General features: G+C 46.2%; 1 protein-coding gene and 1 non-coding gene across 10 annotated transcripts in view; both read right to left on the bottom strand.

Annotated features, from left to right (window-relative positions):
• Positions 1 to 26,896, bottom strand: part of LOC135377295 (complexin-like) — a 495,185-nt gene that overhangs the window by 329,961 nt on the left and 138,328 nt on the right. The gene's annotated exons all lie outside the window — the stretch shown is intronic.
• Positions 16,023 to 16,095, bottom strand: Trnat-ggu (transfer RNA threonine (anticodon GGU)). Its single transcript has one exon. It is a non-coding gene; the product is annotated as a tRNA-Thr (tRNA).

Raw genomic sequence — 26,896 nt, 5'->3', positions numbered from 1 at the left:
TATGGTGCAACAACGAGAAAAAAATGTGCTCCGAGAGAAAATGAATCCGTCGCTCCCACCATTTATACTCAGAAAACGCGCTTTGAAGCTGTCCATCTGGAAGACACCCTTTTGGAGTGAGCGTTTTTTGATCCATCCAAGAGGGTATCGAATGGAAGGAGTGCGTCCACTGCCGGCAGTCCTGAAGTTGTCAACGAAATGGAAATTTTCCACAACGCTTGTTGCACTTAAAACAGTCATCTGGAATCACACCCGTATATTGGACACGTGGTCTCATTCGGCCGTACCGTCTTGGAAACATCTCGGAAGCGTTCCAATTGACACCTTAAACTATAATAAACCGCAAGTGAATGTTGATTTCATTGGCGCATTTTCTTTTAGGTCTTGGTGCTGCGTCTTCCATGACTGAACCTCCTTTATTAATTACGCCAATAAGACAACCCATTTGAAGACAGGGATAAACAGCGGATCCAACGGCAGACAGATTGGCGGCAACGACACATTGCGACGGAATAGTGGCAGTAATGAACCCACCAGGAAGGGAACGCAAGATGTCTCGTGGGAGTGGGGGAGAAAAGGACAACATTTTCTCTGTTTGGTTCCGTGTTAGCACGTACAGATGGACAACAGGGAATCGTTTATAGACTCGAGTGTGTGGGAAAACCCAGGGAAAACCTCAGAAACCTTAGAGTCTATCCACTCGGCCGGTGGTTTCATTTCACCAAGCTATGTCCTTCGAGGAATCCTCAGGCAGAAACTGAGTTAGTGCTGAAGAGCCTCGCACCTTGTGATACCTACTGCGACACACACCATTAAATTAGTTATATCAAAACACTGAGCAATGATCGCTTCACTGGTCGTCCCTAAAAGTTGTGCTCCACGGAACGAGTTCTATTTTAAGAGTCACTCCTACTACGTTCCGTTCTTCGGCATGACTGGGAAAATGAGCACTTGGTGTCTCTGACCAATCGAAATCTCTCATTTCAGGGTTCTGTACAGGACTGTGGAAGACGGCGGTTGATTGGCGCTGTAGGGAACCCTGACATCCTTCGCGTCTGTCAAATTGGCTTCGTTATGGGAATAAAAAAGCACGGAGAACACAGAATGTGTCCGTCATACAGGATACCTTTGACACGTGCTGGGATGGGTATCTTTTATAAAGAATCCTCATATGAGCGAGGCTCGTGTGTCCTATAGATGTTGTACGATATGACTAGAATATCGCGAGGCTCGTTGGTACATGTCTACAGGACACCTGCACTCAACGCAGGGAAACATCCCACATCATCATCATCCATTCATCTATGTTGTTGTTGTTGTCTACAGGACGGAAACGAACGGGACAAGTTCACTGGTAGAACCACAAACGAGGTGAGGCACAAGAAAACAAAATAGTGCTTATTTACACTCTATCTCAAACTGTCCTCGCAACAAGGTTATCTTGCAAGATGTTTCAAAGCAACCAGCAGCCAAAATTGAGTAAGGCCCCGTGCACTAAAGTTTCGCCCTCTCCCGTGAAGGCCGTTTCCAATTGGGTAGGTGGTTGACATATGGTGCCAATGTGGGGCAATGGAAAACGCAGATCCTAACAATAAAATGTGTCATGATGGATGGTCGTAACAGGAGATACTGTTGCTTTGTTCGTTGTTTTCATATTGAGAGCAATGTTCCCAAGCAGCACAATGTACTGGAAGTCGAGTGCATTAGGGGTGGACGGTATGTGTCATATCAATGTTCTCTAGTTTCATGAATCTGTTCAAGGCCTTTCATCTACCCGTCCACCCCTATTGCACTCGACTTTCAGTGCATTTTGCTGCTTGGGTTCATAACGAAACTGGGAAGCGCTTCCCCGTTCAAAATTAACTATCACTCCAGTTTTGCGTAAGTATGAGTACAGGCTTATTACAACGTTAAAATTTTAGACAGACTTTGTTCAAAATATCGGTGGCTCTCGTCCTGAGGCAATTCCCTTCATTCATTAGTTCAGGTACTTCATGGCATTTCGCAATTAGAGAAAAACATTGGAAATCGCCAAACACGAGCCAGAGACGTTTGGATGGTACCACAATGTCGAACCTCGTCATACGGAAAACACACATGTTCTGGTATCAGCTCCCAGTCACACTAAACAAATACAAATATCTGTTTGAATACTTAGAACTTAACAGGGCACTCTGTGCAGGGCCAGTCCTGCACTCAACGCAGGGAAACATCCCACATCATCATCATCATCCATTCATCTATGTTGTTGTTGTTAACGGGGCCAATAAAAAAATATTTTCGCATGTACTGGACACAGCACATTTTTGGCAGTATGAGTGAAACTGATCACCTATTGCGGTAAATACCTCCAAGGTTTCGTGCTCTTGTGTACTTTTGTTTCTGCGTTGCTGTTCCCAATGTTTTTTTTTTGTTTTTTGTATTTTTTTTTGCTGTTGTAGTTGGCTTGTTAAACTTGCTCGTTGAACATTTTGTTAGTGTCGTTTCATTTGATAGTGTGTACATAAATATCGTAGTTTTATGTTCTTAAGTACTTTGTATCGGCGTAATGTTTCCCGACGTTTCATTTTTTTTTTTTTTTTTGAACTGTCCGTTATTTGTTTGTTTCCTGTCGTTTTCAAGCTGCACATTAGCAGCTTTTTGTCCGGGGTTACCGCCATCGTTATATAGATAAAAATAATGAATGGATAATAATAAATAAATAAATAATAGGGAAGCCGATCGCGACAGCGCTGGGTATCTGTCACTCAAAATAATTCAAATAGCAAGGTAAGATTTTGTTGAAGAACGCTTATCATTCTTAATTTCAAGAAGAAGAGTAATTCTTTCTTCGCAGACAAGATAGGAATTAGTGTTTGCGAACGGCAACACAAGCGCCTGCTGCTGAATTTCAGAAAATTTTGCAGTCAATAACTAGCAACCCCAGGAAGACTGTTCTGAGCTCCCTGAAATTTGGTGTACTGTCACCTAAATATCCGGACAACTGCAGCATATGCAATTTTGCCAACACATGTTAAGCACACACTATAGGCGCGACAAGTCTGAGCAAGCAGTCTTGCCTGTGATATTGTGATTCACCACATTGCTTAAATCACTCAAAACATAAAAAAAAAAAGAAATCACAGCAAGAGAATAGACTGAAAGCAATATATGATTGCTTATATTGTAATAACTGATTTATAATCTATAACTCCGTTGTTACCTACATAAGTAGCGTATTTTCAGTTGTGTTCTATGTTATTTTGGAATGTATTCCATTTAATGGAACAGTTTCTCGGTATCTGTTCATGTTAGTAACCCGATATCTCGAAACTGGTTTCAACTATGAGACTACTTTCCGTATGTGTTTCATAACGATACTATTTTGTGAAGTAAAATAAATGTCAAAATCGTCGTGCATCAAATACATAATGCTGAATTCGGGACGCCGTGATGGGTAACTCGGCTCGGAAACACAGCAATATACACAGACAACGGCGCAAAGAATATTTCGTCACGTACTAGATGTGCTGGCTGTTTCAGTGGACCATTGGATTTACACACTGATCTGTACGCCGTAATCATGTTTACCAGTATGCGCAACGTAGCGTATATATATTGCAACTACGGCTGAGACAACGTTTATGTTGTTCTGGGTTTCACGGACTCCGTACATGTGACCACTCTCGTCAAGCTTAATGCATTTTTTTTTAAGTTAGAACTCCGGAAGAAGTCGCATAACAGATCAATTACGTACAAAACTACAGCCATTGTAGCTGGCTCACCTACGCAGTTGCGAACAGTTCCGCCGCTGAGTGGCGCCCAAGGCAGAGCGTCGAGCTGCCCCCTGGCGAAGTGCACGGGAGTGCGGCTGCTACGTTCCTGTCCTGTCTTCACACTCGATCAGTTCAGCCAAAATGATTGGCCGTTATCTATCAAGAAATGCTATCTCCCTGGGCAGCAAGTTCACCGAAGGATAGCTTACACAGAGTTCTCCTCCATTTTCTCTATTGTAAGCATCGATTATTTTTCTGTTACAGCGTCAGCTGTATAGTGGAGACCTTTCCGAGACCGCGTCGTCGGCATTCGCATATCCGCACAAGGCTCTTATCGCATGTGCGCTCAGCACTGGGAGTAAGGAGGAGAATCCCGGCAGTTTATAACTGATATCGATGGAAAGTGAGATAAAAACCAAAGCACGTCAGCAAAGTTTGCCAACTATTTAACTACCCAAATTCACGGGTTTCCGATGTCTGTCCAACTCGTTTTAGCGAACGAAAGTCAAAATTACTGGGAAAGTCAAATTTACTTTAAAGTCAAAATTAGCTGGGAGGCCCAACGTCCTATACTTCGGAGGAACCGATCTTTCACGTCAAGTACACGAACAAGGCCACGTGATCTCGTTTCCTTTGGAGTCAAGAGGCTTTTTGTTGCGTTCTTGCCTTTTCAAATCAAGCACCGCAGAGCGCTCCTTTTTTTTTTTCCTTTTCTTTTTTCTGCGACAACTTTCTGAGCATCACCGGTTTGAACGATGCTGTGTGTACGATCACTGTAGTGTATATCCAGGCATATACAACTCGGAAAAAGTCTGCAGGTAAACTCGTTTCGACAGCTTTCAAGGCATCGCCCTCATAAGAGGGCTAAGATACCACCTTGGAAACGTGCAGTGGCATTTTTCTCTCAAAAACCTCACTCCTATACCATAGGAATTCTTCAGACGAATGTTTCTACAGAACACTGTAAGAAAGCCGGGCGTATAACATTTTGTGACATTCAAAATGTCACAGCCTTTCCTAAATGTGTCCACTGTGGCACTGTCTTATTCCTCCGCTAACACGGAACAAAAAGCTACACGACGATTTCCTTTTAAGGACGCTATGGAGTCAAGTTTCGTCCGGATAAACAGGAAAAAAAAAAAAAAAAGACTTCATAGCTATGCATTCCAGCTGATAATACGTGACGTCGTTTGTCTGAGCTCATAGAAGGGCAGCAATGACTTGATGGATGGCTTTAGCGACAGTCATGGCAAATAAAGTAGACACCGCAATATAGACTCCCTTCGTCTAAGACAAGAATTTTAAGCGGCATCAATTTCCTTAGTTCGCCCCCCCCCCACTAGCAGACTTGTAAAGTGATTAATTAGTATAAGCTAATTACTGTAATCAGTAACTAACTAACTAACTTAATTACGTGTCAAGTAATGCACTCGGAGTTTTTTTTTTTTTTTTAGTTACTTTGCACGCAATTCGGGATTCAACTTCACTTTAAATCTAGAGTGATTTTCACAACGTCCGCGAATTTTCCTCATTCATCGAAGGCAAGGTCGCCATGACCTTCGTGGCTTTGAGGATGCTCCTGCTTTTGAAGGTTTATGAACATTACGAGCTGTAATTCAAGCTGGTCTTGATGCTGCTCATTGCTGGTTTTGAGTCTGGCCCAGTGTACATTTGGTTCGACCTCTGTCCTTCTCCTCAAGGTCAAAGAAGTGAGCCTTTTCCTGTTCTTTTCTTCTCCTCTTTGTCTTCCCCTTTTCTTCTATTCCGTTTCTTTTCTTTTCCCCTTTTTTTCTTCTTCACTTTTTTCTTTTGCTTTTCCTTTGCTTTTCTTCCCCCATTTTCCAGTTTATTGGAATAGCAAGCAGACCTCCGTCTGGCTGACCTTCTTTTTTCTACATAACACCTAGTTGATTCCAAACCCTATAACCGCGTTCTTGTTTTCCAGATTCATCAGCGAGAGCACTCTTGATAAATATTTCTGAGTATCTTAGCGTGACAAACTATAAGAACGCTACAAGTACCCAGCATTTATGTGGAGAACATATTAAGCAGCATGCATAATATGGGTCGCTCTGCTCACAATGACTGGGTCAACCAAGCGGATATGTTCCGATTAATTTCATTGATTAATCTTTATTCTTGTACATGGAAAGTACCCATTGGCCTTCCCGGTCAGATTTAATTCGCCAAGAAGCCTTAAGTCGTTGCATGAACGGTACGCCAGAGGATATTTTATTTTGAGAAAGACTAAAAATCTATGGGCTACTCTCTAAGAAAAAGTTGTGGGCCAGTGGGAATAATTTTATGAGTCTTTTTGTGGAAGTGTTCATTTTTGAACGTAAGCTGGGAAGGAAAAAGCTACAATCGCACTACGCTCTTAGAAATGAACTTCCCCGCATAGCATGCTCCTAGCAAACCATCATCTCGAATGATATCGTTATCTGCCCTGATTCGTTGAAAACCGGAGGCGTACGCCTTTTTTGTGACAATTATGAACAGCATAAGTGTCACAAAAAAGGCGTACGCCTCGCGTTTTCAACGGATCAGGGCAGATAACGATATCATTCGAGATGATGGTTAGCTAGGAGCGTGCTGTGCGGTGAAGCTCATTTTTAAGAGTGTACGTAGCGAAAACGCTGCACCAAGTAAAAAAGTTAGTACATTAGCAAAACGAGATAAACTTTGGAGCTTTCAGCAACCCAACGCTGCACACATATGATACATCTGTATGCCAGTCAGAGGTTACCATTCTTGAACACGAAAATATGCGTCTCAGAAATGACACTCCAGCATAAGTATCGCCACTTTTCGGATGAATCCAATGATATCCTATGAAACGTACCGAATGTTCGACATATTTTACCGAGTCTGAGACCAACGACTATAAATTACGTGAGATCATGTAAAACTATACAAGGTGATAATCATGTGCGAATTCGAAGAAAATAAAACTCCCAAGGTTTCACGTGTCATTGTGTCCACCTATCCTATTTTTCTTCCCAACGCGGTAAATGCTATTGACGTGTGAGCCTCGTAAGAGACATGACCTTCCAAGGAAAGCACCCAAGCCGAATTGCTGCAGCAGCCATTTGCAGAAGCTCGCCGTTTTTGGGGAGGACCCTCTCCCCAAATCGAAGTGCGTCCCTCTCACCCCAACGGCCTAAATTCCCCTGCGGGGGAAGAAACTTGGCAGCGATCCAACGGCGCTACCCACCCAATATGGCGTTTCCATCAAGCACAAAGGAGAGCAACGATATTTGCACTCACAAAAGCGGGACAGCAGCTTCATGTTTACAACTTGAAAACTGGCGTATTCCAAGAGCGGACCATTCAGTTGTGCGATTACAAACGCTGCCATTTGAACCTGTAAAGCGTGCTCTTTTTTTTTTTTTTTTCTGCATAAGTTACACCACTGCAACTGCCTCCAGCTGATACTTCTACCGGTAGGCAACAATGGTTTACCCTTCAGATTCGGGCCTTGCTTCCGCCCTTTCAACGCCATGCACTGACTGTTGTTCTTCCTTCCTTTTTTAATGTTTATTTTGAGTTTCTCTTCTTTTTCTTTGTTCGAATAGCAAGCCGGCATCAGCCTGGCTGACATTTCCTATTTTCTTTCTATTAAACATATACCCCCTCCTTTCAGATGCATCAGTAAGAGACGCGCCTCACACAATATCTGTTTGAACACAGTTCATAGCCACAGCTGCTTGGCGGTACTAACACGGACGTTTAAAAAAGATTTTCTTTGCGCCTGTCGAGTTCGCTGACGCGAGAAGATGGAAACGGTGCATTCCCCCTCACATCTCACACTTCGAATATCCTAGCGCAGTAATTTCTCCAGAGATTTTACCTCTGGGAGGGTATATGTTTGTGGATACGAGCTCTGTTAGGAAATCTCAGAAATTTCAGGGGTGTTGCAAACAGCCAGGGAGTATTGAGGATAACCGTGGAGCATAACCATGTTTACTAATTGAAAGTCACTCGTGTATTTCACTCTCTCTGACAAAGAAAGGGCATCTCCCGGGGTATCGATTGCTTTCTGTATACACTGGCGCCACATAACACGGTATTCATTAGCGCTTAAAATAAGTTCTTGTGTGCGGAAGACTTGCAGTGCATTGTAGCGCCCTTCCCGCTCATAGAAATAAATACCGGTTCTTCCGATCAGCTTTGTATCTCGTCACTATAGGTGCTGACGCCACAGCTTGCACACGCAACTAGAATATGCCGGGCAGCGCAGAATCAACATTCCAAAGCGTGAACGTATTCAGACGCTCCGCGAGGGAACATCGACACGAGACCGTTCACATATCCAATGATTTTTGGACCACGGCGCCGCGCCACCAGCGCTGGGCTCTTGGATCGACTGACAGGACCAATCCATACGCATCGGGGAAAAAAACCCCATGGCATTCGCAATTCAACTGTTGTCGTTCAGAACCTACCGCCTTGGATGGAGCCGTCTTAAGTTTCGCATGTTAACATTCCCAGGTGACGAAACGAAAACATCGACCGGTCTTTAGGTTTCCTTCCTTCCATCGCACAATGAATGACTGGAAGGATCCTCCTTGCGAAACTTACGGAAGGAGCTAGTTTCAGTAAATCGTGAACAGGATGCGAGTAATTGTTCTGAGACTGGAACATACAAAGGGACGAAACTGTTTTCACTGGAACGGTTCGCGAACGCTTTCGCAGAGGCCCTGTGTGGGGGAAGAGGGCATTTCTTAAGCAAATTGAGGCTTCGTATGTATTAGTTCCTTCTGTGTTGTTCCAGCCTCAGAACTCAGTTCTTTCATGTGCAAGAGGGAGTGACTCGGAATATAGAATCATCTGATTGGGTCCAAGGTCTTCTTTTAGGCGAGATCCTGACACACGGGTTGGCTAGAACTCCTTTGCAGTCCTTTACCGTGTATTCACACGAGAGACATTCCCCGCAGAAGCGGAAGACGCGAAAAACCTGTAGAGTTTTCTGAGCGTGAGCGCTCAACGTCCAGTATTCACGTACACTGCTAACCGTGGGGAATATCCTGCAACGCAGTCCCAAGATATTCTGTAGCAGACGATAGGAAAGACACTGACGGTGTCTTATGCGAAGTGTCGTCTGCTAAGTGCGCAGTACGCCACTCCCGATTTTCCACCCCGCGTGAACGCTCACATAACACGGGACGGTCTCTGCGATTAGTGCTTTTGCTTTTCCTTCCACTAGAATCTTCCGTGGGGATGTCGTTCGTGTGAATACACAGTTACTGCTTTGAAGGACACCTTGCTGAAAGCAGGTCGATCTCCCTTTCGCTGGACTGTACTCATGAACCTACGCGAGGTCTTTAGAAACTGCAATTGTTAAATTAGCTGCTTTCTCCGTTAACTAACGAAAATCTTCTACTCGTGCGCATTCTTATGTTCAATTGTCGTGGTGTAATACTCGTCCGCTTGTTCTGTGTTCAAGGCTACTCCTTTTCGCCCGTAAATGATAAGCAATCTCCGCAAAGGCCCGCTTGCAAACGAGAGTATCTCCCTTATCGTGTGTTATGGCCTCGTGGGAAATAAATAACGCCGTTCGGAAGGATGTGCTTCCCTGGAAAGGCCTTTAGGCTGCCAGTATGTTACGGGTAAGTATTACCACCAACCTGCTGATGTCAGCAAGTATTTTCGTGGTCTGTGTAACTGTGCGGTGGTAGTTAGCAGTTGTGTCGTTGTGCAGCTATCGTATTCGTAAGGTCCATACATCTTTGAAGAAATAAACCTGACGGCGCTTAAAGGTACTATAAAGCAGTCGAGGTGCAACCTCATGTTTTGTGTGCCCTGAATTGTGTACGTCCTCAGGAGTAAAATGCCGCAAAATTTTCTCACATAGACGTTATAGCTCCCGAAAAAATGCAAATTTAAATCTACTGGCAACACTGTGGTGAAGCAGACCGACGAAACGCCAACTCCGCCAAGTACGGCGGCGAAAATGTCTCATGCGCACGACTCTGGGCCAAACAGAGCGACGTACGATAGCAGCGCCATGGTGCTGAAACAAGGCCCAGGTATAGACGTTTAGCTACTGAGTGCAAGATTCGGCTTTTGTTTATTTTATTTAACACAAATTACATTTTCTCAAAAGGTAGTATTTGCAAATCCCAACAGGAAAGCCATCTGTTTATCGGTCTCCTTGTTTACAGGGTTGCTTGACAAATTGAGGACTTCTTCCCACCAGGCGTCGCCCCGACGTTCTTGACTGCGTTTTTATTTACCAATTAAAAATACTTAGAGTAAACTCCTGCGCATATTACTTGTTGTGCTGAACCTTTGAGTCTAGCACTCTCACGGCATGCTGATTGCATAGGTTCGACCTCGACTGCTTTATAGTACCTTTAATGTTTATGCGAACAGGGACACCCATTGACCCTACAGTGGGTCCCCGGCCACACTGGCATCCAGGGCAACGAGGAGGCAGATTTGGCGGCTGCTGCGGCTCACCGTATCTCCAGAGCCGTGCCCATTACCTTCTCCAACGGAGATAGACGCTTCTACTTGTCTGCGTTGGTGTAACCCTTGGCCCGCCAGCAATGGCTCCATGACATCACTCAATGGTCACTCCTCCATGCAGTGGACCCGTCATTATCATTTAAGATGCCAGGTGGCTTCCCTCGCAGCTTTACGACACTTCTGCGGCGTCTACGACTCAACGTCGCCTTCACCCCTGTGTTCCGGGTTAAGCTGGGTTACAGTAAGACTGAGCTGTACCAAGCTTGCCACGCCCCAGCTACGATCGTCCATATCATTCAGGACTATGACCGGTATACACGTGTGAACGCCGGGTGTTTCGACGCCAACTTGAGCTTCTTGACCATTCAGCTTGCCCAAAGTACTTGCGCATCACTGCCGGGCTCTTCGCTCCCTTTTTGCTTTCATGCAAGCCACTGGACTCCTCAAAGAGCTCTAAACAGAACTCCTACCTGTCGTCGCTTCGAGTTCACTACAATTCATCCGCTCATATTAACCTCCGTGAAGTGGGTAGGGTCATGTAGCTACCACGGGGAAACATGCCATGTCATCATCACTTCTCCTTCATTTATTGTTGCTGTTGAATTTAATTGAATTTATTTAAACTTTACAAAGCTTAGTGGGTGGCACAATCTATGGAGGACCCAGAGGGAAAAGTTTCCCGGCCAAGTTTGCCAAAGCCAAGTTTGTTGTTGCGTAGAAATAAAAGTATGCATAACCACAACTTATTTACCGATTTTAGGATTATATCCAAATGTCCCCAGCAAACGAGAGTCCAACTTGCAGCAGCTGCTGGCAGCACACAAGGCCGAAAGAGGCCGTGCATCCCTTTCAAATATTCACCCGTCCAAGCAGTTGTAATGACATTTCCCATTCTGTCCATCCTATCGATATCTGTCTCCGAAGGGATTACGTGCAGCTCGCCATCATTTGGCGTCCCGCTTAAACTAAGCTCACTCACATTGGGGATTCTAAGCACGCTTCCCGGAGATATACCCGCTTTGAAATATGGCGGAAACGGGCTCCTTTTGTTTTCACGGCCAGTGGAACAACAAGCTGTTGTTTTCTAACTGACATTGGAATCTGCCCAGAGGGCGTCGGAAGGTTTCATGCATAGAGATCGTCTCTTTATTTGCATGCTAGCTCGCGTCACTGCAGCTGTTGGGGAAAATCTGTTCCTTCACATAAACATAGTCACCCTCTTGCACATTGCAAACCTATGATAGCGAGAACATCCTGGTTAAAAGGGAGTTTCAAGCTGGGCCTGTTAGTATGGCACACACAGATAACGGACCACGAGCGTTTTCTTTCAAAAAAGAATTTTATTACACTCCTTTCGTGCTCCCAACTACAGTGAACTCTCGTTAATGTGACCCCCGATAATCTGACATACGGACTTTACGACTGTACTCCTGGGGAACAATGCAGTGAAACCTCTGCAAATCCCCCCCCCCCGTTAATATGACAATTCCGCATTATGACCAAAATTTTCGGGAACGACCGTGGTCATAATAACGAAGGTTCACTATATACTCAGAGTGTCTACTAAGTTGCAGCCTTTAAATTCCCTGACCTTTCCAGATTTTCACTGAGCATTTCAAGCAAATTCCCTGACCAAAACGAAAGGAAATTTGGTGCATGCTGCTACTTTTTCATACAAGTCCATCATAAAGCGTGTCATTTATTGACGATTAGTGAGTATGGTCTATTTTTCTGCCTCAGGCCTTGTCTTATTAGCGAACTCACGATTCTCTGCATATCGTGATGGCACTTGTCTGTGACTTTCCCCGACTTAAGCTGCGTTTTTGGCAAACTCCCTGACAATCCCCTGACTTTCCCAGCCGCATCGAAATTCCCTGACAATTCCCTGTTTTCCAGGTTGGTAGACACCCTGTATACCCCCTGGAGACAAAGTCGTTGTCAAAATTATCTCAACTTACCCTAACCCTGCTCTAAAAACTCGTCCTTATCTCAATAAAAGATTGGTGGTATCCCAGGCAGCACAATGTACTGAAAGTCGAGTGCAATGGGGGTGGACGCGGGTATGTGGAAGGCCTTAAACAGACCCGGGAACATTGATACGACACATACCGTCCACCCCCATTGCACACGCCTTTCAGTACATTGTGCTGCCTGGGATACTGACGCATCTGTTCCCCGATAGAGACCTTTAGTGCGTCGTGCGCTATCGCGTTTGCGTACGTAAAAGATAGCGTTGGTGGTTCTGCGCACTGCGCGAAGCTCTCTTTGTGTTGTGGGCGTGCGCAGAACCACCAACGCTATCCCTTGCGTACGCAAAAGCGATAGCGCACGACGCACTAAAGGTCTCTAATGTCGCGATAATTCTGATCGAACTAGCCCATAAAGACGTGTGTCCGGGGTGTTTACCTAAGCTGGAGAGGTAAAAAGAAGAGGCCTGAATTATCGAGACATCGGAGGCGTCAGTGTACCATCAATCTTTTGTTCAGATAAGATACACCAGAGCAGGGTTTGGGTGGCAGCATAAAATGTGTAAATGCTTTCATAATAAAATTACTTGTCGAAAGTAAGTGCTTGCGGTTCGTCCGATTTAATTGTGTTCTGAGTCCTTGATCGTCTTCTGTGTGCGCTTCTACCAGTGAGGGTATGGAATGTCCTGTTTGCTCATCATTACAAAGATAAAAAAATGGCGACTCGTCATCTAACTAACCACTTAGCTCGTGAACACTGAGTTACAATTCCTTTTTTTTTGGGGGGGGGGAGGGTTCGTAACTAGTTCAGTTACAAAGTTCAAGTACACTAGCAGTTCCATTTGAAGAGTAAATGGAACTCTCGAAAACTTTTAACACTGAACGCTAACCTTATTCCAAGAAAGTGATCAGTGGTTAAAGACAAACACCGAGTACTGTTGATTTTTTTCTCGTCACTCGAAGGCTGTATTGCCCAACTGCACGCAACAGTTGTTTCTTCAAGTTAACGACAGTAAGCTGTTTAGTCAACAGTAGTATCATACCGAATTTCACAAACATCATCACCGGCCTCGGAAAAAAAAAAAAAAAAAACCGGCCTCGGTGGCTCAGTCGGTAGCGTGTTCGCCTTCTGATCCCGAGATCGTGGGTTCGAACCCGGTCGAGCATGCCAGCAACTTAGTGGCAGGGTACAAGTTGCTTAGACACGCAGTCTTCCGCGAGGGACGTTAAATACGGGTGTGATGAGCTTTCATCGCACGTTAAAGAACCCTCAGGTGGGCAAAAGCAAACCACACACCGACCGCTGTGGCGTCGCTCATGATCTTAGTTGTCTCGCGACGTAAACCCCCAATTATTATTATTACAAACATCATCTTCACGGTGAGAAAGTGTTCAAAGCACGCACCATCTACTCGAGTAACTTACAATTCCTTTTGTAGTAGACCACAGTTGGACCATGGAAAATTCACGCCAACTAAACGTGGATGAAATGGTCCACAAACTATAAAAGAGAACTGACCAACCACGAACGATCTTCTCGGTGTGGCAATGTGAATCATGCCTCGGAAAGATTTCGATCCGTGTCGGTAGCGCGAACCTGTCGTTCAGGAGCGAGAGCTCGTGGTATGTGACGCAAGCTAACGCTAGCGATGAGTATTTCCGGCGTTCCAAACACACCGTCCGGAAACGACGGCGTCGCTCGCGGAAACGACAACCTCGGCCCCGTCGAGATGGCTGAAAGTTACTTCGCGTGGCTCCTATCAAGACCGTCACGGTCGGCGCCGGCATTCACATCGCCCAACGTTTCACTTAAATACTGACGAGTACCAGCGACGGCATGTTACACCAGGACCGCCCAGAAGCCTCGGAACTCAATTGAATCGTGGGACAGCCAAGCTTCATTCATGGATGGCAAGCAGTCCGACGATGTTTTGCTTCCGCCAGTGACATTTCCGCCTTATCGTCCAGCAATACTAATGACACGAGCGACGCTCATAACATCGGTGGCGGCAAATGACAACCGTCTGCACGAGCACGTCACGGGATCGTGGGAGCCCTGACGTCGCCCTATACGCCGGAGTCCACAGCGCTATATGGTTCCGACTGAAAGGCCAGGAAAAGACGCTGGACTATGGAAAATGCGATGAGGCTTCACAGTGTGTTCTATTTTGTTTTTGCTCGTTCGCCCACTATGTTATGCGTGTTTTTTTTTTAATTCCGCGTTAGCGTCGCGAAGCAACTGCGGCTATGAGCGGCGTACAGACGCGGACAGATGGAGAGAGGGCAGCAGAAAGGATTGGGGGACGGGGGGAGTTACCATGCGTCCTGGGCTGACTTCAGAGAGAACTGTGCCGACATTCGTCTCGAAAAAGTCTGCCGCAAAGTCTAGGCAAAACCTTAGACAGCGCAGTCTTTGCCGGGATTCGAAACCCGCGTCACTTCCCAGTCGGCGTGGAAGGCGATCATGCTATAACCACTGCGCCACGCAAGCTAACCACTGCGCCACGCAAGCTATTCGCCTCTCCAGCAGGCTGCTCGCCACCTAGCGGACCCCAGCAGAAACACTCAATGAATGATAGTAACAGCAGACGACAGGTATATTCCGAGCTGACCCGAAACTGCCGCGACTTCCCTTCGTGTGCGATGGACTGTCCCGGCTTACAGAACTCAAACAGTAACAGCACTGCTCAATTTCGCGGTGCAAAACTACTGCGGAGAAGAATATTCAATGTCGGGAAGAGGAAGATGAAAAAGATACTATCAAAGGAGCGGCGTGAACGAAAACAACGAAGACAGCAGGAAACCACGCGCGAGTTATGTTATTTGGACAATTTTTGAAGCATGTCTCGTGGAAGAAGGCATGAAGCAGGGCGATTTGTTCATCGGCAATCATTCTTTTCTGCGCCATCTTGAAGACGACGCGAGCGCCTCTATAGGTAGTTGGAGAGGCGAGTTCATTCTATCTCATCGTGAACCAAGGCACCCACTGTAGCTGGATGTCGTGATGGTCCCAGATGTAGCCCCTATACCAGCTTACACGAGGGTCGAGGTACGGACATGCTACGCATAGTTTACTAGACGTGCCGTGAAGAGAACCCTCGTGAAAAGCGTATCCAAGGACAAATAGCGAACTGCCGGCCATACACACAGTTGTGCAGTTTTTGAACCCCCTGAAGACACCCTCTGAAGTCTGTGTGCGTCTCGTTGTCCGGATCCACTGAGTACCAGTGTTGTATTTGATCTACGGACTTTTGAACTTGTGGAAGCGCTGCAAGACAGTCGATATGTTATGCTGTGTGGGGGCGCTCTTGATCATGTACAGGGGTGGTGCACTGCACGAAAGGAATTTAAAGAGATGCAGACATTGCATTGGGCAGTCGGCGGCCGGGAGCATTGGCGGAGAGAGGTTAAATAAACCTTGAGTGAGTTATAACGCCGTGTTTGCCTCCGTGTTCCTTCACCGGCGGGACGTGTCGGGCGGGCAGCTTTCCTGGGTCGTGGGAATATTTCCCACAAACTATGGTCTCACTTGTTACAAGTTGCTCTAACTTGGATACTATCGAAGACTGTCTGTTAGGCACAGTTGCAATTTTAACGCGGAACAACTCTGAAGAAAGGCATTATTGCTGCAGTCGGGGTGCGGCGTCGTGCAGGACTTCAATATCCCACTTGAGAACCGTGACATTTTCCCATATAGTGCCTGCTTTCCCATTTCGTTTTGCAGTGCTGTTTCGGTTGAAACTCACGCTCGAGTATGATCATTTGGACGTTCTATATATGTAGTCGCCAAGAGATTAGCTGAAGAAAGATGGAAGTCACTGAAAAGGTTAGCCAGCTGTAGGACTCGAACCCACATCCTCTGGATTACCGGTCCAGGGCTCTACCAATTGAGCTAAGCTAACATACCACCCCAGCGACTTCCAAGGGCGCGTCATCTGAAGGGACAAACCAACCACTCTCTCTCTCTCATCCTCCTTTCACTCTTACATTTTTCTCAGTCATACACTTGAGGCTTTGTATGTATTTGTTCCTTCTATGTGTTCCAGCCTGGGAACATCAATTGTCTTTTGCACAACGTAGGCCGTCGATTAGGCGATGGCGATGGCGATTATGGAACGTTCCGCCACCACAGTTTGACGAGGATAACGAAGGAGTGCGCTTTGCATTTCACACTGCATATGGATGAAGGCCGAAAACAGCTCTACGACGGAACCGAGCAGTACATCCTATTTATCTCACTCGTGTCTAGATGGATTTCTACGTTGGCTTTTCATCAACAGCAGTGCTTGGAGATCATTGCTTGGTCATTGGCTTAAATATTCCAAATTACGTTACGACCAATCAGGTTCACTAGAATTTACGCAAATGAGTTTAGTCACTACAAACACCTCCTGCCAGCATAAAAAAACTGTCCCGTCCAATATTTCCGCTTCTTTTGCTGCGGCTGAAACCCGAAGAAGGTCTATAACGGCAGAGAAAGCGAGACTCTTGTCGTGTATTAAATGATGATTTATGCCTCAGAGTGGCTGCGATGAATAAAAACAAGACCCGTGTTGACCGAGGAAACGTATGTGGGTCACCGCCGCGGAGCTCATTCGGCGCCATCTTTCTTCGTTCCACTCGGATCGTATTCCATGGAGGAGACGAGGCTGCTATTGGAGACCACTCCAATGACGACACCGGGGTTTTTTCTTTCTTTCATTGCGTGTTAGCGCCGCGAAGCAACTATGGCTATGAGCGGCGTACAGACAGCAGGAAGGAGACAGTGGGTTAGTATGCGTCCTGGGCCGTCTTCAAGGGGAAGTGTGCCGACATTCGGATTTTACACGTTTGAAGGGTGCATGGTTTCGGAATTCCTGAACAGATGTGCATCTAAGAACGCAAACAAAAGGGCAAGCGCACAATGGCTAATTATGCGCTGCTTATTCAGCATACTGCTAAAGCCATTTGTGACGTCATTTGTAGTAGTCCACTCAACCGATAGGTGGCGCTGACGGTGTCTATCATGCAGTGCCGTGCATGCCAAAGGGACTCTGGCCATTAGGTGGAGCCTAAAAAAGAGGCTCGACCTGTCAATCAAACTTAGGCGCATTTCATTGGTTACTGTTTTCCATGGCAGCTGCCATGACACCAAATTTTCTCCAAAATGGAGGATGGTTCTTGGAACGGCGAAGCGGAGATTTCGTGACAAAAAAAAATTTCACAGACTACTTTAATTTCATACTGTGAGTATATATCCTCATGTACGCATCTGCAAACTCAGCTTCAACTTTCGCTCCGCCATCATTAGTTACGCGAAAATGGGATGTTTCGTCGCTAACGTTAGGCCTAGTTAAGATCGTGATGCCAAGAAAATAGCAAGAAGGACGACCCTTATACGTAGGATTTTGCATGATAGAATTTCATTTTATTTATAATATACATCATTGCTCATTTTTGATTCCATCTACTTACATTACGTGGTTTAAAACTTCATAGCGGCAGTCGTCTGCTACGAAGAAGCGGTTGTGCCGCTCTCCTGACCAATCACTTTTGCCAGCAACCATTTCTGCAATTCTGAGCCTTCCCAACATGCCTCTCTCCATGCAGATGGCGTTGATAAAAGTGGGCGAAAAATCCGTTGTTTCGATCTGTCACCAGTGATATTCGTTCCAATCCGAATCAATCGAGTTTCTCCAAAATGGTGGCACCCAGTAAATAAGGGTCAGGTATAAGTACTGGATGGATGTAATAATAGACAACAGTATTTTGACCTGTGATTGGCTAGATACCTCAAAAAGTGGGTGGAGCCTCAGGTATAGGCAGGTCCCATTAATGGCCACACTCCCTTCGGCATACACGGCACTGCTATCATGGCGTCCTTCTGGAGACGCCTATGGGAGTTTCGCTACATTTTCCTTGCCATATCGGCCTCCGCATGAGCTCGTAGTGCAACTGAACGCGTTTGCGCCGCAGATGCAGATCGTGAGTTATCGCGGCACCCATGCCGAGCTCTGCCCACAGCTTTGTCTCGCTCCCCGGCGAACACTACACTCTTAAAAATGAACTTCACCTCATAGCACGTTCCTAGCCAACCATAATCTCGAATGATATCGTTATCTGCCCCGATTTGTTGAAAACGGGAGGCGTACGCCTTTTCTGTGACAATTATGAACAGCATAAGTGTCACAAAAAAGGCGTACGCCCCCCGCTTTCAACAAATCAGGGCAGATAACGATATCATTCGAGATGACGGTTGGCTAGGAGCGTGCTATGCAGTGAAGTTCATTTTTAAGAGTGTAGAACACGGATTTGAAGGGATCGTTCTTGTTGGACCTCATCGGCGCGGCGCATCTTGGGTCGGCACAGACAGTGTTCCACAGCGACATCTGTAGAGGCCCAGTGCAAGCCAGACGGGAAAACAGCAGATGCTCTACGGCTGCAGTACGTGAGGGATATGTTTCAAAGTTGATCCGAGCTGCGGACGGCCGTTTCGTTCTAGTTTCAACTCAATAGACTCAATGAGTAAGCGAGTCGGAGACGTAACGTGAGCTAGACTCAAGTATTAGTAGTACAACAACAACAACAATAAATGATGACGATGAGATGGGGTGTTTCACCGCAGTGGTGCGGTAGTAGTTTAATAAATACGTTAATAGGTAATGGTTAGCTCTTAGAATGAAAAACACTAATTGCCAAAGTCACAAAACACAGACGATGAACGTTTCGGAAGAAGGAGGTGTAGCAACGAGATATACTTGGCGACTTGGCATATATACTGGTTGTTTTTTTCTAGCTTTTACACATTTTTATTTTTAAAGCTATGAGAGCAACACTGGTACCATGTTTGCGGGCGCACATCCTGTGGGAAAGAGCGTGCAACTACTGGATGACTAATTATCTAAAATTCGTAAATTAACTTTGTAATTAGATGTTTTCGCGAAAATGCCAGACAGCAGGATGGGAGGCAATCATTATTTGAATCCGCCCTTTTTCGTAAAATTCCTCGAAACCAGCAGAAACTGAGATATAAATCACCAAACTTTGGCACGCTAATCTGGCCAACAGATCACCGTTTATTCCAATCAGCTCGATCGCTACAAAACACCTGGCCCTCCTTCTCTTTTCTTTTTTATAATATTAATAATACGTTTATCCGTGCCCAAGAACAGCCACGGAGGCCATGGTATTGGCGCACACATACATTTACAAACAAAAGTACAACTGCATGATACAATAAAATTAAGAAAATGCACAGCTGCAGAAATACTGCATACAAACTTATAAGTACAGTGCTGGACAAAAGTTTCCAGAACACGCTCCAGCGCATTCCTTCCTCAGAGAGACAAACTAGACGGACTTGCAAACAGGTGACTGGGTTACCTAAGCACCAGGGGCGGATCCAGGATTTTTCTTAGGAGGGGGGGGGGGAATATAGGTTTATTGCAAAACAAAACAAAAACACGAAAGAGGGGAAAGGTTAGCCTGGCTCCAGCAGCCGACTTGCTATTCCCGCTTACAAAAGGAAAAGGGAGAAAAGGAAAAATAAAGAGAAAGAAGAAAAAAGAAAGACAAATCGGAAAGAGCGAAAGAGGCGGCGCAGTCACAGGCTCAGCGCGAGCCCTGTGTCGGTAAGGAAGCGTACGAGTTCCCTTCCGACGCGCCACTGAATGGGGCGTTGCAGAGGGCCCAGTAGCGTTGCCAGCGTGACCTCCCTGAGCCCTAGGGCAGCTAGCCGCTCCATCAGAGTGGCACGGGGAGCGGCGAACAGGCGACAGTGGAGGAGTAGGTGGGAAGTGGTGCCCTCGGTAGAGCAGGCTGCACATGTAGGGGTGTCAAGCGTGTTGAGTTGGAAGAGCCGTGCTGGCGTTCGAGCCACGCTTAACCGAAGACGGTGGATAACGGACGGGTCCAGGAGGGGTCCAGCCATGGACAGCATGCTAGACACGCGATCTACTCAGGTATAACAGTGTTTCCCACGCGTCCGTTCCCTACAGCACCGTTTTGTCCAGGCTTCAAATATACCCTGCCGTTTTTCCCAACCAGTAATTCTACGAATTTTGTCATATGATGCGCAGCCAGGACGACCTCGACTAGGTCTCAGAGACCTCAGGTCTCAGTCTCAGAGGTCCTCAGAGACATGGTGTAGCATACCATAGCTGCATACCAGGCCAGCATACCAGACCAGCATACCATACCTGCAGATATACGAGCATTCATGCTGATATCATTGCAGATCCATCGTACGCTGGCAGGCACGCCCACATTGATATGAATGCATGCACAATGAACAATATTAACTGCATCTCTAATTTTTTTCTTTTGAAAATCAATCAACTAGGGTTAATTAAACACTATGTGAAGACAGAAATTGAGGCCCCCTCTAGATCCGCCCCTGCTAGGCACATGTCTGCTCCAGAAGAAGGAATGCTCCAGATCGTGTTCCTGAAACTTTTTTCCAGCACGTGTACAACTGATTCAATAAAATGAAGAAAATGCACATCCGGAAAATACTGCATACCATGTTATACGCGCGTATACAGGGCGTATGCACCAAGGTCTCCGTCACCTTTGGGATTTCCTATCATCAACAGGCCTCTCTATATAACCTGCTTCGATCACCTGAATCCTCAGCTCCATCATTATCTTTCACTATCTACAAATCTCAGTTGTCTCGCGACGTAAACCCCCAATTATTAATTATTAACTATCTACAAATAGCACAGGGGCAGCGCCCAGCCTGCTGGCCGGCATCAGCCCCATCTCATCATCGGATCTCACATTTATATATATATATATATATATATATATATATATATCAATGCTAATTTCATTCCAGGTTGCGTGAAAATTCTAATGGCAGACAGGACGTCGACTGAAGGCCGCATAGGACATCGCAAGACGAACATAGAGAATTTAAACATCATTTGGTAAGAGGATAATCTGAACAGAAAATGGTGGTGGAATGCCAGTGGAAAAAACAAAAGTTTACGCGGCTAAGCAGATATGGAGAATCGAGCAAAGAACGGACACATTTATAAAGGAATCAGCGATATTGCGCCGCGATGACGCAAGTTTAAAGTGTGATAAGAAATTCGAATAGTCGTACGTTTCAAACCCAGGAATATTTCTTCGGAATACGTTCTGTAGAATATCAAGTGCTCTTCTCCTATGAAGTGCTTCTGAACAGCCTCAAGACGTTTGCTGATCGTCACAGAGAGCATTCCAAACGACTGAAGCATATTCTAGTCTTGGAAGAACGTAACACCTGTCAACTTTCATCAACATTTTGGAGACTTACTTACTTTACACTTATATGCAGTATACAGTCAATAGACCTAGAATGAGAAGAGCCGAGTCGAGTAACGTATGGCACTAACATGCGCGTGAAGTTCAAGCTTTCAATCGAAAGTGACTCCCCAATCGCGAATAACACTTATTTCAAACTCAGACTTATAACCGAAGATGTGTTTTGCGAGCAAATGAGACAACTTTCGTCTTCGCAGTATTCATCTTCAGTCGGTATTTGGAACACCAGTTTAATGACGTTAGCTATGTCCTTTTGTGCGAGCGGATGAGTAAGAATCTTGAAGTCATCGGCATAGCACAGATGATGCAAGGTCATTGACAAAATTTACACATTTATATTTCAGAGTATGCGTTCGTTTCAGGATATTAAAAAAAAAAAAGAGGATGCATTTAAATTCTGTCTCGAGAGCTATTACGTTTAGGTAATTAGTCGTCCAGTATGGTCGCATAACCCACAAGCGAAAAGCGCATTTAGGTACCTCTCATAGCTTTGTTATAGAAAATACGCAAGTGATAAAAAAAAAAAAAAGAAAACGTCCGTATATATGCAATACTAGACTGTGGCCATCGTGAGAAGATATGCAAGACAGACAGATTGAGCGCTAAAGTCAATAAGCTGCAGCTTCAACCCGGGACTGCCACCCCTGCAAGGGACGCAGATGCCGCAGTATCACGCGGACACTGTCCACAGGAGAAATTGTAATTTTCGAGTTCGAGTTAATTAATTAATTTGAACTGCAATCCGTTTAATGTAATGTATTTATTAGAATGTATATCATAACCCTGTTACACGGGTGGGGGCAGTCTTGAACGATAATCGAATCAGAGGTGAACACATTCTGGTCCGGGAGACGAGTTGATTTCCTACTCTTCCTCTTTTTGTGAGTAATTGTGAGCCGAGCGAAGCTAAGTGACGCCACAAGAACATAACGGCGGTGGCGCAAAGAACTCGCATAACATATTTCAGTGAGGCTAGCGAAGAGCCACTGACTATACCTGGCTTCATTCATCAACGCCATCCACCCAATTTAGCACTGCATTCCACGTGAATGTCTTCCAGAACATTCCTTCCCCTGAACGAGAAACAACCCGGCTGCATCCATCATTCCTCCGAAACAAACAAGTCCGAGCTTGATTAAAGAGAGAATTCAGGCGTGCCTCACATATTCGAGGTACACTTTATCGCGTCTCGAGACGTCTTCGTCGTAGAAAGCCGCACGCAGACATCCGAGAAGCATCACAATGCGCAGAAACTGCAGATATTTTCCTTTTAAAACTGCAGCACACAATATGCGTAGACACCGTCGCACAATGTCTGTTGTGCTTAGACAGGGACTTTCAAATGATGTTTATTCTAGTCTTGTTCTGACGCTAGGAAGGATCGTGTCTGGTACAGGAAAGCAGCTGGGACGTTCACGGAAGAAAAGTGCCAAACTTTCGCTTCAAGCTAAAAGTGTCGCTACAGAACCACAAGGGAATGGCCTGCAAAGCGAACACTGTTAAAACAGAAGTTCTGTCTTAAAGGTACTGTAAAGCACCACCGATCAAATGTCATTTAGTGTGGCTATTCGATAGTCCAAGCCACCAGGACAAAAACTGCGCAAGTTTCATTCCAATCGACGGTACAATTAATTAGAAAATTACACTTAAAGATTACGGGCAACACTGTACTAGGTATTCGAAATGAATCCGTACTCCTGACACATACGGCGGCAACCACATTGCATGCGTATAACACTGGGCTCGACATAACAATCCACCACAATCCACCATAAAATCCGCCCCTGCAATCCACACAACGATCCACATCTGAGAATAAACGGATAAGCGAACTGAAATGAAATGCTGAGCCGTTGAAAAAAATGTGTCAGACGTTCAAGAAGCCAGACAGCGTCGGGACTTCTTTGTTCACAGAGGTTCACAGAGAGAGTTTGTTCGTTCAGAATGCATAGATAAACAAGAAAACTAATAATATGGTTACTAAAATAACGAAGTTCCGATGTAATAGTGTGTAATACCAATTTTTAGTGTTGCCCGCTGTACAGGGGGTTGTTTGACACCAGGCGTCGCACCGCTCCACTACGCCGCACCTTTCATGGCTAATTAAAAATATTTATAGCGCGTTGTCGGTCGTATGGTTCCGCATATGGTATTTAGAAGCAACGAAGTCTCTAGTCACATCACCGGCATATCATGCTTGTCTACTGCTTTACAGTACCTTTAACAGTGTAGCAAGTAACGTGCAAGTGGTGTGGCGACAAGACAGATCCAGACCATCTGTTTGGAAGGGGGTTCTTTGCGTAGCGCGTAGCGGTGGAAGGGCTGAGGGGGAAATCCCATGTATAGCCTGACATTTTGGGGGGCGATCGCCCAACCGCCCCCTCCCCTGAATACGCGACAAGACGGTCACGCCAGCAGGAGTATTTGACGTCACAGCCGACCAGCTTCAGTCTGCATGTAGCGTGAGGTGAGAACGTTTTTGGTGCCACGCTTAACTGTTCCATCAGTAACTATGCAAATACCTGCAAGAGCTGTCCACTAGGGTGGAGGTTTTCCATTCCTTGTCATGTCCATGTCTCCAGCGAGCGAGAACCCTGCGTTGACACGTTCGCCGCTCGTAATGGCTGTGTGCACAACGTACGTCGCATTTGTATTCTTTAGTTTCGACGAAACTAAAAGACGACCAGCCACAATTTGCCACATTGTTTGTGGATCATCGTACCATGCACCGACAGTTTCACCATCGTCGTATCACTAGAAATCGCGTACCGGATGAGTACCGAGTAATGGCAGCCAGGTTGACATTTTCCCAAGAATTCATTCAACATCACATCGTGATCGGATTTCCGCATAGCCCATATCACATCGCAGCCCATCATTCAATTTCCTTCAACTTTAGAACCCATCACATCATAGCCCATCATTCAACTTCAAAACCAATTACACAATTCATCAAATCATTCAAATTCAATCATCAAAGTTCAACTTCAGACCCCATCACGGTTTTGAAGTCGAATTGCAATGATGAGTTCTGAAGTTGAATTCGGTGATGGGTTCTGACTGAGGTCGGTGATGGAATTTGGTTTTGATGTTGAAGTCGATGAGGGGTTTTGAAGTTGAATTCGAGCTAGGGCTTATGTTGGAGTGTCCGCTGCCGGGTTACGGCGCTGGCGTCGTCCCCGCCCCTGACTGCGTGGATTTGCTGGTACACTGTTAAAACAGAACTTCACCACATAGCACGCTCCTAGTCAACCACTATACCGAATTCTATCATTCTGCGTCATGATTCGTTCAAAACAGGGGGAGGAGCCTATCTGGGACAAGCATAATGTGTCCCAGATAGGCGCCTCCTCCAATTTTCAGCAAATAAGGACACAGAACAATATCATTCGGAATGACGGTTGGCTAGGAGCGTGCTATGTGGTGAAGTTCTGTTTTAACAGGCTTAAGGTTTAAGATAGGCTCTATAGGGGTGACGCCTGCTATGGCCACTGTCAACAACCCGAAACAATCGAACACATCCTACGAGACTGCCGAGCATACCATTCTGCGCGCGAAACACATCTCCCTCGCTCCACCTCGGGCACGGCGGACATCCTCTACCCCGCTGGTTCTTCTGCCGAACGTTCCGCCAAAGCAAGAAACCTCATTCTCTTCCTGCTGAAGACAGGCCTTGCTGATCGCCCCATCTAATACTCTACTCTCCCCGATGAACTCGTGCATCTCACCGCATCCCCATCCTTCAACCTCCTCTATCCTCCACCCGTCCGTCCTTCCTTTGTGTTTTGTTTTGCTATGCGTTCTTCTTTTTTTTTTTTTTGCTATAGTCGTGACGACGCCCACTTCTGTGTGGCCAACAACGGCGAGCCTATCCTGCCATCACCCCCCCCCCCCCCTGTTTTAACAGTGTAAGGCGATGTGGTGTAAGAGGTCTTCCGCCGTCCCACCCACGATGTCACAGGCTGCTGAGGAGACCGCTGGTATCACGCAGGTAGTGGAGAAGACGTTACACCACCGCTGCGTGTGCCAAGTAGTGTTGCGAGAGAGATGGAGTATTCTAGGCTGATCAGGCGAGACTCGAGCTTGTCGCAGAAGGGCTTGGAACGGCGGCAATCGAGAAGAAGGTGTCGAATGTCTGCCTCAACGTTGCACGTAGAACATAGGGGTGTGGCTTGCTGGTCAATTTTAAACAGCAGTGATGAAGTGCGGGCGACGTTGATGCGGAGCCGATGGATGACTGATTTTTCCCACCCCTGAGACACGATTGCAGATAGTGTACTCCATCGTTGGGTCAATGGACCTCAAGAAGGTCCTGGCAACGCCCTTGACAAATAGCTTCGTGCTGACAGTAAGGAAGCGGTGTTGGCAGGCGGATGTCGAGATGCGCTTCCGATTGATGGAATACACGAGTATTGCCGTGGAGGCCGACATGGTTCGGAACCCATTGAAACCACACAGTGTGGCTCGTCGACAGGAGCTTATTGTATATTACGAGGATCATGAAATGCATGTCGTAGACTACCTTGGCAGAGTAAGATACCAGGATATCTAGAGCCGCTTTGCTGTCAGGGAGTACCGTCGAGGCACTAGGCGGAGAAGCAGACATATGCTTCAAGGCAACAAGAATAGCCAACAGCTCAGCTTGTACAGATGACGTTTCATAGGGAAACAGAGACGTATGCTGAAAGTCGTCGCTAGGGACACAGTACGCTGCTGTCGACGAACCTTGCCGCTCTGACCAGTGAGTGTACACTTCCGTTCTATGGCTATGGAAGGCATGAATGTGGTCCAGGGTAAGTTGACATGCAGCGACAGGTGGTATGCTGTTTTTGTTAGCAATGCCAGGAATAGACACATGTACGATGGGCTGATTCAGTGTCCACGTTGGTGGCGCGTACGCAGCAGAGGTGGTGGGGTGAGGGGTGTGGCTGTTTAGACGAAGGATAGCACGACAGAATGCTGACGACGGGGAAGTCACATAGATATCTCGTAGATAATGATGGGTATGTCAGCTGACGAATCAGGTGTAAGCACCAAGGATTTCTTTGTCGCGCAGAATGTGAGCTGGAGACTCGCGCGCCTCTGCCAAAACCGAGAAGGTCTCTGTTGTCTTTGGCACACCTAAGCAAAGACGAAGGTTTCTATCTTGAGCACCGAATAATGCCCTGTCACCAGAAACACTGAGCTCGTGCAACACCGGTAGGCTGTAACTTGAGGTGCCGACGACCAAGCAAGAGTGGACCTGGCGGAGGTCAGCACTGGATAAGCCCCAGGGTGATCCACATAGATGCCGGATGACATAGACAACCTTGTTTGTGGTTGCACAAATCACCCTAATTTGCCGTGCCCAAGTGAGCCCGCGGTCAATTATCACGCCAAGATAGCGGACGTGGGAGACAAAATACAGAGCAGAGC

This window comes from Ornithodoros turicata, chromosome 1 (assembly GCF_037126465.1).
Source record: "Ornithodoros turicata isolate Travis chromosome 1, ASM3712646v1, whole genome shotgun sequence".
NCBI classification, from domain to species: Eukaryota; Metazoa; Arthropoda; class Arachnida; order Ixodida; family Argasidae; genus Ornithodoros; species Ornithodoros turicata.
The sequence above is the reverse complement of the archived record's forward strand: the minus strand, read 5'-3'. Positions and strand labels throughout refer to the sequence as shown.